This window comes from Callospermophilus lateralis, chromosome 14 (genome assembly GCF_048772815.1).
Source record: "Callospermophilus lateralis isolate mCalLat2 chromosome 14, mCalLat2.hap1, whole genome shotgun sequence".
Classification (NCBI taxonomy): Eukaryota; Metazoa; Chordata; class Mammalia; order Rodentia; family Sciuridae; genus Callospermophilus; species Callospermophilus lateralis.
Genome location: NC_135318.1, coordinates 20,018,419 through 20,035,820, shown reverse-complemented (window position 1 = coordinate 20,035,820; position 17,402 = coordinate 20,018,419). Strand labels below are relative to the sequence as shown.

Sequence of the window (17,402 nt, the reverse complement as noted above, 5' to 3'; positions counted from 1 at the left end):
GATCAGTGAGGATGTGGAGAAAAGGGAACTCTTGGTGGGAATGAAGCTACTATGGAACATGGAATAGAGGTTCCTTTAAAAATCAAATAAAACTACTGTAGGATCCAGCAACCCCACATCGAGTACATATCCAGAGGAGTTATAATTAGATCTTGAAGAGGTATCGGCATGCCCATGTTCACTACAGCATTATTCTTAACAGCCAGGATATGGAAGCAAACTAAGTATCCATAAGTGGATGGCTGGTGAAAGAAAAAGAGGCAGACATGTACAATGGAATATTATTCAGCCTCTAAAAAGGGAAAAAATCCTGTCATTTGCAACAATATGGATGAACCTGGAGGACACTTCGCTAAGTGAAAAGCATAACAGCAGATACTGCCTGTTGTCAATCACATGAGGAAACGAAAATGGTCAAATTCACAGTAAAGAGTAGGGAGTTGCTGGAGGCTGATGGGGGGGGGCACAATCTACTAAAACAGAACATGTGTACTTTGACTCAGCAATTCCACTTAGTATAGACCCAAGAGGAAAACACACATATTCACCAAAGACACCTACTAGTGGAACGTTCATAACAGCAATGTTCTTAATAGCCCCCAAACTGGAACCCTACCCCAACACCTGTCAACAACATAATAAACTGTGGGACGTTTATAAAATGCAATGCTTTGTATTGAAAATGAGCAAATTAAATGTAACAATAAGAGGAATCTCACAAACAAAACAGCAAAAGAAGCCACTCAGGAAGAGTGCCTATGATTCTCTTTGTAAAAAGTCTGGAAACAGGAAAAGTTGATTCTTACTTCTGTAAGAAGTCAGGATAGTGGTTAGCTACCTTGAAGGAAACATTAGTCACTGGGAGATGACACAGGGGCCTTGGGTACTTGTAATCTTCTGTTTCTTGACTTGAGGCCGATTACACGGGTATATTTAGTTTGCAAAAATTCATCAAGATATGCTTTTATGATTTGTATACTTTTCTATGTATCTGTTATACCTCACTAAAAAGTTTTGAAACATATTTTTGGGGCTGGGGGTGTGACTCATTGGTAGAGTGCTTGCCTAGCATATGCAAGACCCTGGGTTTGATCCTCAGCACCAAATACACATATTTTTAAAATTTAAATTTATTTATTTATAGTTGATTATAGTAGGGCTCAGTGGCACATGCCTATAATCCCAGCGACTCAGGAGACTGAGGGGGGAGGTCAAATTTGAGGCCAGCCTTGGCAACTTAGACTCTGTTCTCAAATTAAAAAATAAGCTGGGAATGTTGGCACAGGCCTGTAACTTCAGCAATTCAGGAGGCTGAGACAAGAGGACTGAAAGTTTGAGGCCAGCCTCAGCAACTTAGCAAGGTCCCAAGCAGCTTAGTGAGGTCCTAAGCAGCTTAGCAAGCCCCTGTATCAAAAAAAAAAAAAAAAGAAAGAAAGAAAAAAAGAAAGGGGAAAAAATGGGGGGGGGCCTGGGGATGTAGCTCAGTGATAAAGTACCCCTGGGTTCAATAATCAGATAGATAGATAGATAGGGCTGGGGATGTGGCACAGTGATAGAGTACCTCTGGGTTCAATCCCCAGTAATGAAAAAATCATCTATCTATCAATCTATACATATTTATAGATGTATATATACATATATTTACTTTAAATACATATACATACATATTTTAATATACCCTCAGCCAATCTCTCTCTCCCCCAAAGTCAGCATTTTAGGTATGTGTATTGCCACTTGGCAATGTGGTATGCTTAAATCAGTCAAAGTAACTTCACGAAGGTTACAAGGATTCCACAGATGTTGGAAACAAGACCAAAATGATCTGAAATTTTAAAATCAGCTGTGGTGTTTTGGTTTTACAACAGAAAGAGTACGTCAATACACAAGGATGGAAATCCAAAGTGGTAAAAATGAGAAAGAAGACAGCTTTTGCATCAATAGCAGGTCTTGCTCTGCAGAAGGACAAAGGGAAGGACAGGACCAGACAAAGAAGTGAGAATAAAGACCCAGGCCTGAGAAATGAGAGTGAGCCCATGGCAGATTTGAAAGCAACAAAGGGGCAGCCTGGAATGGACACTGGCGTGACACAAAGATAGTGTGATTGAGGGCACTCCTAATGTGTGGGAGACACACATTCACACGCAGTCCAGGCCGGAGAGACCCAAAAAATTCTGCCAAGCCAATGAAAACGGACAGATGTCAGGGGGCGGGGAATGACATGGCTCAATTTGGAATGCAGAAATGCTCCTTTTTTCAAGAGAATCTAGTCATTCATAAAACCTCAAATTCACAAGGGCAAAATGATTTTAAATTTAAAGGGGGAACCCATTGGTCTCAATGGCTGGAAAAATCCCATAAAAATAATATCTAGATCATTCAGTCATCCTTTCAATATTATCTTTTGGATACCTACTCTGAGCAATATTTTGTGTTAGAAACTACATGGCTGAGAAAAGAGGTACAAATTCTATTTTCAACATGATGAACTGCTATTTGATAACCCACTGCTAAATTCTTTAGTTTACTGTAAACCTAATACCCAACTACTGAAGTTCTCAGGTTGGGGTAGTGTTTAAAAGCATGGAACTTGAGATGATTAGTATTTTTGTGTCAACTTGGTTAGGCTGTAGTACCCAGTTATCAAAGACTCATCTAAGTGTTGCCCAGAAGGTATTTTGTAGATGTGGGTAACATCCACAATCAATTAGCATAAAGGAAACTTCCCTCAGTGATTGGAGTGAGCCTCATACAATCAGTCGAATAAGTGAAAAGTTAAGATGTCCCTAAGAAAGAAGAAATTCTAGTTTAAGATGGAAACAGCTCCTGCCTGCCTGTCCTCCAAATATCATACATGCCAGTCTCCTCCATCACACAAACCCTATAGCTTCTGCTTTTCTGGGGAAGATAAACTGACACCGACCCTGAGTAGGCTTCAGTGTTAGAGCTCTGGCTCTGCCATTTCCCTCCCTCGATGACCCTTCTACCTCCATTACCTCATCTGTAAGATGGGAATAATAAAAGCCTTCTAACTCATAGGAATTAGAAACCCCTCAGAACAGAGAAGGTATTTTGAAAGTGTTTGTGAAAGATGTAGCATCTATATTTCTTAGCTGGAAAACTATAGATGTTATATTTCTAATAATTTGCCATCAACTAGTCATTCCTTTCTCCTCCAAGAACAGAACAGCCTTGCACCATGACCCTCACCAGTCACAGGTGGCAGAGTGAGACATCAGACTAACCCCACACATAGGGACAATCTGGCAAAGCTGGGGTCAAAGCACTTCTGGAACATTCCTAAATCTCCAAGTTCTCAGCTGCTCAAAGCAGCTGCGTATAACAGGGTTACCCAGGAACAGACCCAGCACAGAGCTATTCCTACTATTTGCAAGGGTGGAGTTTTCAAAAAGGGGTCCTCATCATTCTTTCTGTCCTCACTGTTGATATTCTATCACAGCAACCTGCCCTGACCCCCAGGACCGAAAAATTCAATGGGGAATTAAAGTGTTGTTTTTGTGGGCATATGTTTTGGGGGGACAGGATGATGATGATGGTGATGATGATGATAGCTGACATTTATTGATCACTCATTAGATGATCAATAAATGCTGTCAGGGCTCTCCAGGTAGATGCTACACCCACCAACCATGCTCATTGTGCAGAGGACCAAATTGAGTCCCTGATAGACAAATAACTCACCTAAGGACAGACAGAAAGTGAAAGAGGTGTATTTGAGCCCAGGCTTTCTGGCCCAAGGTCTAGTTTCCCCTTCTGTGTACACTCTGAGCCTGGATTGTGAGGAGGGGTCCACAGAGCAAAAGACAAGGGAGGAAGCACAAACTGAGCTTTGATTGATGGCAGCATTTGACAAGCTCAGGCAGTGCTATGGTTAAGTCAACCTATTTTAAACAAGTCTCAAGACTGAAATAGAAGAAATCATAAACAGGTTCCTTCATGAATTTTTGTTGAAATACATAATTTATGCCCATTTTTATACATAAATATCAAAGTTCATAAAAGATTCATACTTTACTATTTGAGTCTTTCATCTTTATCCAAAAAAACATAAGGCAAGGCCATTTTGAAATTACTTCTCATTTATTCACTAGCAGTGCAATAAAATCAAACATCCACTTTCTTGAAAAATAATAAAACACATTTATTCTAATTTGCTCTCCTATTACACCAATTTCTTCCTATAGGATTTCACATTGACAAAAGATGTTCTGTATTATTGTTCTCCTATAGGATCCTGTGAACTACTTTTCAAATTATTTTCTTTTTTAAAAATATTTTTTAGTTGTTAGTGAATCTTTATTTCATTTATTTATATGTGGTGCTGAGAATCGAACCCAGTGCCTCACACATGCTAGGCAAGCGCTCCACTACTAAGCCACAACCCCAGTCCCTCAAATTATTTTTTTATAGCTCAGAAAACAAAAAAGGATATACAGGATCAGATTCTATCAGAAAGTGATAATTTTTTACACCAGGAAGATAGACTGGGTCTCAGATACTCTTGTCTAATAATACCAACTCGACTGGCTCTCAATATTTTTCTAAGTCCTAATTTAAAAGAAAAAGACTTGTAAAAACAGTTTACTTTTTGTCCCAGAGATTTGTCCACAATTACAATATCCTTTGGTCCATAGTTCTATGGCATTAACGCAGGATTGAGCTGAATCCTGCATCAGAGGAGATATTAGGTAGGGAATATTCTCAGATACTCACATCAGGAGGAGCATGGAGACAGGTGGAGGTACTACAAGTGAAGGCTACTCTAAGTCTCCAAACTGTAAATGTACCTTGCTGTGCAACTGCGTCCAGAAATAGAAGCATGTAGCAGCACATTGAAAATCATGGAACTATCCTGGCTCCTCTCATCTGGGAGAGATTATGTTGAAAACTGCTTGGGCTTCATGGTCCATGAACATCTTTGTGTAGACTTAGCTAAGATCCCCAAAGTCAGGAAGACAAAGAGTTTAAGAATGGCACTCTAGAATCCTAGAGGTAGAAAGTCCTTCTCTGGGCCACCTGTCTTTCCCCTCTTTGGGTTCTGTGTCCCAGAAGTTTTCACAGGAGCAGCCCTTAGCAGAAGAGATGCTGCTGCTTTCCCTCTCTCTTCTCTGTAAAAATACTGCAGTCTTCATCCTTAGACTCTCCTCTGTGAGGATGGGTTTCTACTGGATTTTTCAGAATGCTTTCATATAATTAAACCCTCCTGAAAATCTGTTCAATTATTACACAAAGAATAAGCCTATAAAACAGTCCCTCTTGAAACTTTTCTCTTCGGACAATGACATGAAAACATTTCTTTCACAAGAATACAAGAAAAACTCCACATGTTTAGATTTCTGACTTTCCGACATTGGGATTCCTAGTTTTACACACTTAGGATGCAAGTGTGCAAACATACATGAGTGTATACATGAATGCATGCATGTATATTCATTTGTATTTCATTCTTAACTAAAATACAGCTAAAAACATCCAATGAACAATGTTCCAGCTAATCCTCTCAGATCAATTTTGTAAATTCTGGGAGGCACCTCCTTAAAGCACTATCTTTTAAAAGCAGCAAGACCTACCTACTGCTGATCCTGGACAAGAGACCTTAATGTGGATAAGTACTGTCTGGACTGGGCAAGAACCAACAGTCATATCACAGTCCCTTACTTTACTAACCAGGTTAGTAAAGAAATTCCTGAGGTTTCAAGGCTATGATAAGACAGCCATAAGGTTCATCCATTAACTTAATGGCAAAGGTAAGTGACGTCGATCTGTTCTATTTTGTTTTGTTATTTAGACAAGTTTTCCCCACTCTTGAAACAATAATGCATCTACTTTGCTTTTTCTTTTTTAAACCAATGGCAATTTAACTTTATTTTAAAGATTCACCTTTAACTTACCAGTTAAACAATTATCACAGAAAACTTACATAACAGAATCCTGTTTGACTGACATTTCACATGTCAAGGCTCTGCAGCTCTGACACGCAAGGTGCTTAGATAGCTGGCAAGACTAAGTACACCTAAAGCTCAGCTGAATCCCTGTTCTGTGTTTCCACTCTGTTCATCTGCTTTCCCATGGGCAAGCAGCCACCACCTATCGCAGAGCCATCTCAGTCTTAGGTCAGCAGACAATACAGGCGAAATCTGCAAAGAACGCACTGGCTTGGGTGTGGTCACCGGCAAATGAAAGCACTGATCCCCCGGTTGTAGGCTCTAAAACCAAGAGCCGCACCCTTAGCGGGTAATCCCCAAGCCTGTTTCTCCCCAATTTTAACACCAGCCCTGATGACTACCCCTAGGAAGCACAGCAGTCCCTAGACCCGGGCAATCTGGTCAGACAAAGCCAGCTACTTTTGAGAGCAGACTCTATACCCAGGAGACCTCTGGCCTCTGGGACTTGCATTGCAACCGTCCGCTGCGCGCCGCTAAGCACAGCACGTCTGAGCTGCTGGTCAACAGCTTGGGGCAGACGGCGGCGCCTCAGCCTGAAGGCACCCTAAGCTGGGGAGGCGACTGTGCCCCAGCCTCACAGCGTGGGGACGCTCTACTCCCAAGCGGAATTCTCCACAGGGCCGAGGGCCCCAACGCAAACCCCAACGAGACAGCACGTGCCTTGAGGTTTCTCCGCGAGCATTTTCCATACCAGAACATTGCACACCTAAATTCTGGGAGGGCCCTGTTTCGACGTCGGGCGAACACCAGGGTCGGCTATTGTTCTCCGGGGCGGGAGACGCCCCCCATACCGCCTCCCTGGCAGCATTTGCCTCCCGGCAAAGCCCTTCAGCTCTGCGAGAACAGGGCGTGCCGGGGGCGCTGCAGATTATCACAAAATCCTGAGTCCCTACGGGCACGTTCCAAGCTAGGAAACAAAGCTCCTCGCGGGGACAGCCTCACACCCGTCCGAGAGCCGCCATCCTGGGTCCCTTGCCCCGTCCTAGGACCACGCCCAACCGGCCACTTGGGCCGCCGCGCCCCTTCCCCAGCACTGAGGGTCTTTAGGCCCGAGACCCGCCTCTCAGCTGCCTGCCCCTCCCCCCGGAAGACGCCCCTTCCTAAGGCAGACCCCTCCCCCGCAGAGCTCTAGGCTCCAACCCCCTCCGGGCTTCCCTCCTCAAACCCAGGCGGTCTCCACCCTCCCGTATCTCTCCTCCACTTCTCATTCTTCATCCGACCAGCCTCGCCCCGCGCCACCTGCACCGAGCTCCTTCCCTCTGTCCTCCAAACCTCCCTCACCGCCCCCCATCCCGTTCCCTTCTCAAATCCTGGTCCCTGCAGTCTTCCTCAGACTGCACCTGTCCCCACCCAACTCTCCAGCCTTCCCCATCTTTGCTCAAAACGAGGCCTTTGCCTCTGTCTCTTCCCTTCCCGGCTCCTCTCCAGCTCAGACTCTAGCCCCCTCCCCTAGCCCGGGGCGTCGAGGTCCTCGCCCGCCGGGATCGATATTGCGAGTCGGGCTCTGGCTCAGGGCTCAAGGAAGGGACGCAGATACGCGCCGGGAAGGGGTCGGGTAGCGGCAATAGGCCTTTGTGGTTCCCGCAGGTGCCTCAAAGGCGATAGCGGGAGTCTTCTGCAGGCGTCCACTCGCTAACCGGGCGGATGGAACGGACCGCGGAGTCTGGTACAGGCTTGGCATAAAGTGGGATGGTCTGAGGGTGTGTATCTGGATGGTGGGTGGGGACCGGGGACAGCGCCGATCCAGGAACGCGGCAGGACGGGCCGGCGATCGGAGAAACCACCCTCGCCCCTTGTCTTCCAGCCATTCACTGCACGAGGATCAACTAGGGTAGGGCACCTACTGTGTGCGGAGCACGAATCCCTTCCACCCAGCCACCTCCTCACCCCAATTATTTGCAAATCCCACGAACACATAAAGCGCCAAGGCACGATATCCTCCTGTGGGCGTACAAAGGGGACCTGCCTAGCACTCCCGTTCAGCAGGCTGGCCGCCCCCAATTCCAAACCTTCCGCCGCGTCCCCGGCAGCTGGGCCCCTCGACGCACCCCATTCCCTCCCTTTTGTGCACCTCAGAGAAAAACAGGGAGGGAGCGAGATGGAGGTCCCAGCCTGGGGAGACTATGCCCACCTCTACCCGGTGCCCACCGCCCTCACCCACTCCTCCGTGATGCTGCTGAGATGGTTGGTTGATCGTTCTGTCTCCCGGTCTCGCCGCGGCGCGGGAGCTGCCGGTGCTTGGGGCGCCAGCGGCTGCAAGCGCGCTCGCTCGGTGGCCGCCTTAGCGCGCTTGGCGCTGGACTCCGAAGTGGCGAGCGGGGGAGGGGACGCGAGTGGGGGCTGGGAGAGGCCTGGGCCAATCACGGATCAGATGGCTCCTCCCCAGCGCTCCCCACCTCTTGCTAGCAGGTTAGGGGGAGACTGGGACCCGCGGCATCCCGCACCCTCCGCGCAAGGCGCGGCGGCTGCCGCCTTGGGACTACAACTCCCGACAGACCCTGCTGCAGAGCCGGGGTCCGAGAGGGGACAGAGGGCGCGGCCCGAGAACCCGGCTGACCCTCCCCCGCCCCCGCGTCTTTCTCCGCGTTCCTTTGGGTTTCTATGGTGACTTGCAACATTTCACAAAGCCCGGGCGCTGGAACGCGCTGATGCACTGGTCTCCTGGGAGGGCTACGGGGGAGGGTTCCGAGGACACACTGCCTCCCCTCCCCCTGCAGGACCCCACCCGAGGGCCTGGAACAATGAGGCTGCAGCTTCTCCCTGGCAGTTGCGGAGCTGCCCCTTCCTGTGGGGCCCCACCGAGGCCTCCGAGTTCGCGCCCGGACCCGGTGCGACGCCGGCGGAATTGCTGGCTGCAGAGGGCTAGGTAGTCGTTATAGGGAAACTCTTCTCGCCAAGCGGGGCCAGCTGAGGTCTGGTAGAGTTCATTTTCGGACGGCGACGATTTTGACCAGCGCTGCGCTGGGGTTTCCGCATCCAGAGCTTTCTGGCCCAGGCTGACTGTCCTATTTCTGGCATCTCCTTTCAAGGGATGGTGAAACTTCTGGAAATATTTTGTAACCCAATTTCCATCCGCTTCACCTTTTTCTTCACGTTTTACACGCATCATTTAATAAAAACAATTTATAAAAGGAGTAGGAGGATCATCACCCCGTTCCTCACTTCGTTATCCCGACTCAAGCCTTTGCTGTACATCTGCGTTATTTTCTCTAGTTATAATGATACTTTGGATATGGTTTAGTAATTTGCTTCTTTTCACTTAATATCACCTCAGAGGTGTTTCAAAACGCGTTAAAATGAAGCATCTTAACCCTATCCGGGGACCCCCTAACCGGTTGCTGAAGAAGACCCTCCTGTCCCGGGTTCTCCCTCCCCACTCCACTGTGGGGAGTCATCCCCCGCACCACCACCCAATGCCTTCTTCAAGCCATAGTCTCGTGAGGTGACCTCAGGTTACTTTCAAAGAAAAGCAGACTTCACGACTCCTGGGGGCAAGTCCTCGCCCCCGGCATCACAGCCGAATCTACTCTGGCAAGCGGCCCGCAAAGCCCGCCAAAGCGGGGTCCAAGTGAGTTACTCTGCCAAATGGAGTGGAGTTACCAGCCGCCTCCCCGCAGCTGGTCCGCCCGCTACCGCGCGCGTGCCACCACGCGCTTTTTGCCTAAGGCAGAGGGAGTCCTCTAGTGGCAGGAAATGTTTTCTGCAGTGTTTTGTGGACCTTGAATTGGGACTCTACTTTCTTGGTACTACCTGCCCTGACCAAAGAAAGGGCTGGTTTAAGAGTATCTGTTGGCTTGAGAAATTGGTAAAGGTCATACCCAAACCCAAGATTGCAAATATCCCCCAAATTGAATTTATTTATATATATATATATATACACCACACACACACACACACACACACACACACATATATATATACATTCTAAGTTCTCTCCTGAGTATCAAAAAGAGTGCAGAGCTTAGAATTACACAGCTCTTCTGCCTCAGCTCACTCCTTCCTCTTTCTCCCTCCAGAGGGCTGGATCTCCAGTGCAGAGACTGTCCTGATAGTGAATGACTCATGGAGAGGCTATTGGCAAGAGGCTATTGGCAAGATGTTCCTTCCTCTGCTGTTTGGACGGATTCATCCCCTGGGTGACCTCTGGGAAAAGGGTCTCCAACATGCTGAGAAACTTTATTGTTTTCTTCCTCAGACTTCTCTTTTCACCTGTTTGCCCCTCTCATACTTCTTGGTGCCAACACCAATATGGGGAACACATTGTCAAGTCCATTAGCCATTGAAATCATCATGAGTCAACAGCAAATCTCTATATCCAGGTCACTTCCACAGAGCAGGAGCCAAAAAATGGACTAGAAGACAGACAAACACACATTGGGAGAGGATAACAGGACACAGAGGAAACACAAAGAAGCTCTACAAACAGAAACGCGGCTGAGGGTCTAGCCCAATGGTAGAGAGCTTGTCTATTATGAATGAGGCCCTGGGTTCACCCCCCAGTACCAAAAATAGAGGGAGAGATAGAGATAGAGATAGAATAGAGATAGACAGATAGATAGAAAAAATTAGATGCAGAAACCGAGACAGTGGGAAATGAGATCTAAAGAATTCTAGACCCCAGACCTGTGGCCACCCAGTCCCACATAGGAAATAGGGAGGGAGTCTGGAGAGGCTGGGAGGTGGCAGCTCCAGCAGAAAACATTAGAATCAATTCCAGTGGCTTATCACTATCCTTGAAAGGCCAATGAGCTCCCTCCAAATTTATTTTATTTTATTTTATTTATTTAAGTACCAGGGATTGAACTCAGGGACACTTGAACACTGAACCACATACCCAGCCCTGTTTTGTATTTTATTTAGATACAGGGTCTCACTGAGTTGCTTAGCACCTACCTCACTGTTGCTGAGGCTGGTTTTGAACTCACATGCCTCCTGCCTCAGCCTCCGAAGCTGCTGGGATTATAGGCATGTGCCATTGTTCCCAGCTTCCCCCCAAATTTAAATCATTCCTTCTGGCTTAAGGAGTAGTTTTTTTTTTTTTTTCTGCTTTCATTCTTAAATTTCAAAGTTTGATTTTGAAATAAGAATTTGTCTTCTCTTGGAATTAGAATGGCCAGACACCAGCATAAGGGAGGAATTGCAAAATGATTCAGCTGCTTGAGCCCCATAACAGAAACCCATAGTTTTCAATTTGCATTTATTTCACACACATATAACAATTCTTTAAGCCAAAAGGAACCTAGACATTGCAGAGTCTCACAATGCCAACATTATATGGATGAGGATAACGATGCTTTGTTTTATGCTTTTTTCCTCCTTTAGTAAAATTCATTTGTGTATTAGCAAGAATAACAATGAGGGCAAGAAACACAACTCTGATAAACAATCACCTTCAGAGAACAAGAGTTACTTTAAGAACCAGATTTTTTTTTTTTTTTTTGGTACAGGGAATTGAACTCAGGAGCACCCGACCACTGACCCACTTTCCAGTCCTATTTTGATTTTATTTAGAGACAGGGTCTCACTAGGTTGCTTAGCACCTCACTGTTACTGAGAGTGGCTTTGAACTCCTCCTGCCCCAGCCTCCCAAGCTGCTGGGATTACAGGCCACTAGATCAGCGAAGAACCAGATCTTTAATCATCTTTCCTCTCCCCCCACCAGTCACACTGTACAACAAAATGCCTTATTAAACCTCTACCAATGTGAGGAGCTGAGGACATTGGAAAGAAGTCCCTCATCTCAAATTGAGTTTTTAATAAAATGAATCCAAATAAATAAAATAGCAAGAAACACCCATTGCTACCTTTACCTGATTTTTTATTTCTGATAGTATGAAGCCAGCCATCTGTTGATCTGGTTTTTCCTTTTTAGTTGCATTAATAGAACTTATTTCAATAAGAATTAAAGTTAGCTTGTAATCACAGCAGGAGGATTGCTTGGGCATCAGAGTTCAAGGTCAGCCAGGGCAACACCATTTTAAAATAAATGAATAAGTAAAACAATTAAAGTTAATATTTATTGAGCATTTCTTGTCCTTTATGTATGGCATTCATTCAACCCACAGCGCACCTGTAAGAAAGATATGGCTTCCACTTTATGGAAGAGGGAAATGGGTCCTTAAAGGTTAGTAACTCACCTAGTCAATTTGAAGGGGAAGAGCCAAGATCAAAGCCCCCGTTTGACTTCAGGTTCCATTACACCACACTGCCTCTCGTGATCATTATTCCTTTTGTATTTGCCCTTTTGATATTTTGAATTCATATTGTAATTTTCAAGGCAGTGGGCACCCCATGGAGCTTGGTGATTTTATTGAATTTGATTTCCCAGTTTTAAATAAAAAGCCTCTAGTAAGGTCCCCAGGGAACCAGGTGTCCTGCTGTTAAATCCTCCCATCTTCCAGAGCCTTGTACTTTGGGGTCAGTGGAGACAAGTGCCTAAGTGACCTGGAAGGGGTCACTTCCCCAGTGGATGCTTTCTTCCCCACTTAGGTCCATGATCTGTGGCTCTTTTATTTTGAGGATCAACAGAGAAGGGACAAGTCCCAGCTTGTTGGAGCTGGTGGACTCTTTGGCACCTGCCTGAACCATTCACTCCCCTGTGAAAATATGTCAGGTTAAACAGCCTCTCTATGCCTTGGTGTCCTCCTCAGTGAAAGGAGGCCAGTTCAGTACCTACCCACAAAGAGGCTGCAGGGAATGAATAAGGATGTGTACATAAGGTGCTTGTGTATACAGTACATGTTCAGTGTCAATCTTTGATATAGATTCATCGATAGATTCATTGATATATATTCATTTTAATAAGCCACAACTTTTGTCACAGTAAAGCCCATGCAACCAAGAATTACTGTTAGGAGAGAATACCCACTTTGCAGAGTGTGATGAGGATTGTATAAGTCAGAATGCTCAAGTAAATTCTCAAAAGATGTCAGCAATTGTAACTACGACCATTATTATCTGTTAGTGAACCAAATGCCCACCAAGTGTGAAACAGAGTATATAGATCCTGGTCCTGATAAGAATAAGAGAAGTCTATTTGGCTTTATTGTATTTGGAGTGGGAATAGTATTTTGAAATCCTTGCCATGCTCTGCTGGGAATCTTGACACACCAGACTTGCTAGGTGTTCAGCCAGTTCCTAACAAGGTCTAGGCACCTGTCCAGGAATTGAAGTTGGGCTGAAGTCCTTCAAACAAGCTTTAGAGATTTTGTTCTGTGCATCCAGAATCCAAGCAGAGGCCTTCACTTGTCTCACTCTCTTATCCCCTCTCTGGCATGGACACCATAAGCTAAGATTATTGTGCCTGTCATTCAATAGGCCACACTTCCTGAAGGGGGCCAGGCCATGCCCAGCCAGAGATTCTTCCATTAGAAGGATGAAAATGAGAACCATCAGCCAAAAAATGGGGCTGTTACCCCAACCACCTTAAGGCCAGAATAAGAAAGGGACCAGCGTGTCATCTCCTTTAACTCACTTGAGCTGTTTTCTCTTGGGAAGGGGCCACTGTGCTCCAGTTGGCTAAAATTAAGGTTTTCTTTGAGCCATGTCAACAGATGTTTGTGCTGGGAATTGTGTTCACTTGAGCCCAGGCAGAGGACCTAAGGATCAGACAGTGCCTTAGGACACCTGATCAAATAAGGTGACTTTTAGGAAATAGCCTGATCTTGTTTTGAATTGAATATAAAGCATTCTGTTGATGCCAGTTATTACTGTCATGTGATTTGATCTGAGGCCTAAATTGTCACCAAGTTTTGTTCCCATTTTATGTATGGGGAGTTGATCAGCAGGTGCTAGCCTTAGGATTACACACTACCTGGATTGATAGAAATGGGAGGGGTGTCATTTGTAAAGTCTGTTCTTCTCCTGGGCTGAAGTACAGACAAAATGAGTTAAAGAATCAAGAAATTTACTGAAACCCCTTCTAGACAAAGACAGGCATAACTTTCCCTGCAAATACCAATTTAAACTTCAAACTGCTTTAAGATAGAGGATCCAGGTGTTGTGGTGTACACCTATAACCCAGTGACTAGGGAGGCTGATGCAGGAGGATTGTAAGTTCAAGGCCAGCCTGGGCAACTTAGCAAGACCCTGTTCCAAAATAAAATTTAAAAAGGTCTGGGGGTGTAGCTCAGTGGTAGAGTATCTCTGGGTTCAATCCCTAGCATGAAAAAAATGATGGAGAAGGAGGTTCATTACTTATATAAGAATCCTTCCTCTTGAGTCTGTAGGAAAGAAATGGCCATTAACTAGAGGGAGAGTCAGAACTCTGCATGAGGAGAAAAAGCTCTGAGGAGGAAAGCTAATCATGTGTGTGGTTGCTTTATTCACCTAACAAGTCTTGTGGTCAACTCTTTAGGTAGGTTCCTATTACAGAATAGGGCCCCCTGCCCCACAGCCAGCATGGACAGGTGGCATTCACACTATAGAGTGCCATCAGTCACTAGCTCTTTTGAGGAAATGCACTCACATGTTGAGCCACCTAAGGGGACAGGCCCCATACTCTTGTGTAAGCCCCCAGCCTAGACGCTAGGCCAACATGGACAAAGATTTAGCCCTCACCAGCATAATGACTGGATGGAGCAGCCCTGTAGCCCTCAAGGATCAATTTTTTCTTCTTTGTTCTTGGTCTTGTTTTGCTCAGGTCTCCTGTCCATCTCTATAATCTATATTTATATTGAAGTCTTGAAGAGTTTCTCATAACACGTATGTTTTACTAATCCTTCTGTAATTATTTCCTGCAGCAAATATAGATGTGATATGGGAAAGATTCTTCTCCATTGAATTCAGTCAAACATTTATTAAGATCCTACAGTGTTATAGGTGTTATATCAAGAATGATATACAATCTAAAAATGATTAAGAAGTTTTTCTTGACCTTGGAGAACTTGAAATCTCGAGGAGGACAGAGACAACTATTACAAGACACAGACTAGTGTATGTTACGTAATATAGGTGTAAAGAAAATGCTATTGGTAAAAGGCCACAAAATAAAAAAGTTGAACAGAAGTCTAGCAAAGTGTAAATATCAGTTGTCTGGATGGTGGGTCTTTAGGCTTTTTTCTTTCAATTTTTTTCCATATTAAAAAAAAATCCACATTTTTAGGGGCCTGACACATGCTAGGCAAGCACTCTACCACTGAACTACACCGCCCCCGCTCCCCACCAGTAGCTGGAATTACAGGTGTGAGCCCCCACACCTGGCTGTCTTTTTAGTCTCTTTAAAGTACAGGGGAGGAGATTTTAATTTTAATAAAGTCCAACTTATCAATTTTCCTTCCATGGTCATGAGTTTAGTGTTGCATCTAAAAACTCACTGTCAGATACAGAGTTACCTAGATTTTCTTCTGCATAACCTTCTGGTTGCATAGCTTTGCAGGTTACATTGCATCTGTGGTCCATTTTGAGTTAACATCTGTGTCTCCATTCTTTGTGGCTTCGGTTTCCATGCTTATATCCACTAGCTCAGGCAGCAAACCATCTAGTCTCCATGAATTGCCCGTGCTCCTCGTTAAGGATCATTGCCTCAATTTATATGGGTACATTTCTGGGCTTTCTTTTCTGTTTCGTTCATCTATTTGTCTATTCTTTCACCAATGGCACACTGTCTTCATAACAATGGCTTTATAGTTAGTCTTGCAAGTTTCTGGGAGGAAGTCAAATACCAGAACAGCTGGTTCAAGTGAAAACTCAAGAAGAGACCAGATAAGGAGGTGTGGATAATGACTGCAGCAGGCTTATTTTTATAGAAACTGAAAAATGAACACACGCACAAATCTTCAACAGTTGAATAGAAGCCAAAATGCATCTGGGCATTTAGCACAGAGCCTAGAAGGCAGTAAGAGCTCAGTCAAGTCACATCTCAGTCAAGTTCACAGTCATATCTGTGATGATGTTAAGGAAAGGGATCTTCATCTGCTGTTGCCACTCTTAGCGGGATGGAACCAGAGATCAGATTAGCGTCCCCAACATCTGTGATTCCTGGAGTTCATCTTCCTTGACCTTGTCCATTAATCCTGCCCCCAGGTAACAAGTTGGACCCCAAGAAGACACCCATATGCTCTGGCTCCTTGGTGCCATTCTCTTGTTGAGTTTTCTACATCCCATTTCCACCCAATCTAAAAGTCATGTTTTCTGTGGTGATTTCAGAAGGTGTGGATAATGAACAAACTGTCCCTCCTCTATGCTCCTACTGTATTTAATATTTTACTTTTTTCCTATTAAAAAATAATGCCTTTAGTTTCAGCTCAAATAGGTAAAAAGCCTGGAAGTCATCACTCCCAGACTCACAAGAAAAAAAGCTGAACAAAGTAAAAAATAATTTTTTTAAGGTTCATCAGAGAATGGAGGTCACAGGGCACATCATCACCTCAAAATCTGGACAGGCAGGTGAATACAGAGAACCACGCCTGAGGTTAGCTTACCAGAAGCAGAAGCCACTGGAACCAGTAAAGTGGTAAGAACACTTACCTGGACTTGCCTCCCAGCTGCAGGCTGAGTTCAGACTGGCTTGGGTATTTAAAACTCCTCCCGGTGTTGGTGGTGGGGACTCACTTTCATGGGTTTTACCACCAGCTTCTCATGGTGTATTTTGAATAACTATTACATTTTTAGGATACATTTCCTATCAATTAAAAAAAAACTTTGTTATATGCAAATTCTATTTATATTTTTATTTTTAAATTTCATTTTATGAACATGTAGTAATTGTCATCTGCCAATTTTGGTGACACTGTCTTTCATTACGTCTTCACATGACAACAGAGAGAGAGAGAGAGAGAGAGAGAGAGAGAGTGTGTGTGTGTGTGTGTGTGTGTGCACGCACACACATGCGTGCATGTATGTGGCTTAAACACATTGGGTATATTTTTCTTCTATAATGAAAAGTCTGGAACCAGGCAGTAGCTGGTGTCTCTCTCATTGCTCAAGGATGCCAAAGACTTTTTCTGGTTTTTCGCTCCATCAGATTTGGCTTGTTCCATTTATCCTTATGCTCATTGCCTTCTGGTTACAAAATGGCTGCAGCAATTTTGTAATATCTTTTTCTTTAGAGAAAAGAGGAATATAACTCCCTTTTGCTTATTAGCTCTAGTCAGTTGTACATGACAGTAGAAAGCTATTTGATTCATTGTATGCAAATGGAGCAAAATTTTTCACTTCTGTTCATGAAGTAGCATCACACCATTCGTGCAATCATACATGTACCTAGGAGAATGATATCCATCTCATTCCACCATCATTCCTAGCCCCTCTCCCCGCCCCATAACTCATTTTTTCATAATATAAACAGTTTGGACTTTGTTCTTGATTGTTTAGAAATTCTTTTTTTCATTCTTACCTGGTTATATTGATTATGTCTAAAAAATTTTTAATATTGTTGTTAAATTGAGGGAAATTTAACCATAATTTTGAACAAACATATTTTGAATAATTCTGGTGGCA

General features: G+C 44.6%; 1 protein-coding gene across 4 annotated transcripts in view; it reads right to left on the bottom strand.

The window, feature by feature from the left end:
- The window catches only part of Dpysl5 (dihydropyrimidinase like 5), an 83,432-nt gene extending 75,030 nt beyond the window's left edge, over positions 1 to 8,402 (bottom strand). The window contains exon 1 of one of the 4 annotated variants that reach the window (XM_076833440.2): positions 8,095 to 8,402. The gene's annotated coding sequence lies outside the window, so the exon portion shown is untranslated. Of the gene's footprint in view, positions 1 to 6,669; positions 6,699 to 8,094 lie in introns of those variants that run through there. The other 3 variants (XM_076833438.2, XM_076833441.2, XM_077105194.1) reach the window with 3 other exon arrangements.
- Between the last annotated feature and the right edge of the window lie 9,000 nt (positions 8,403 to 17,402).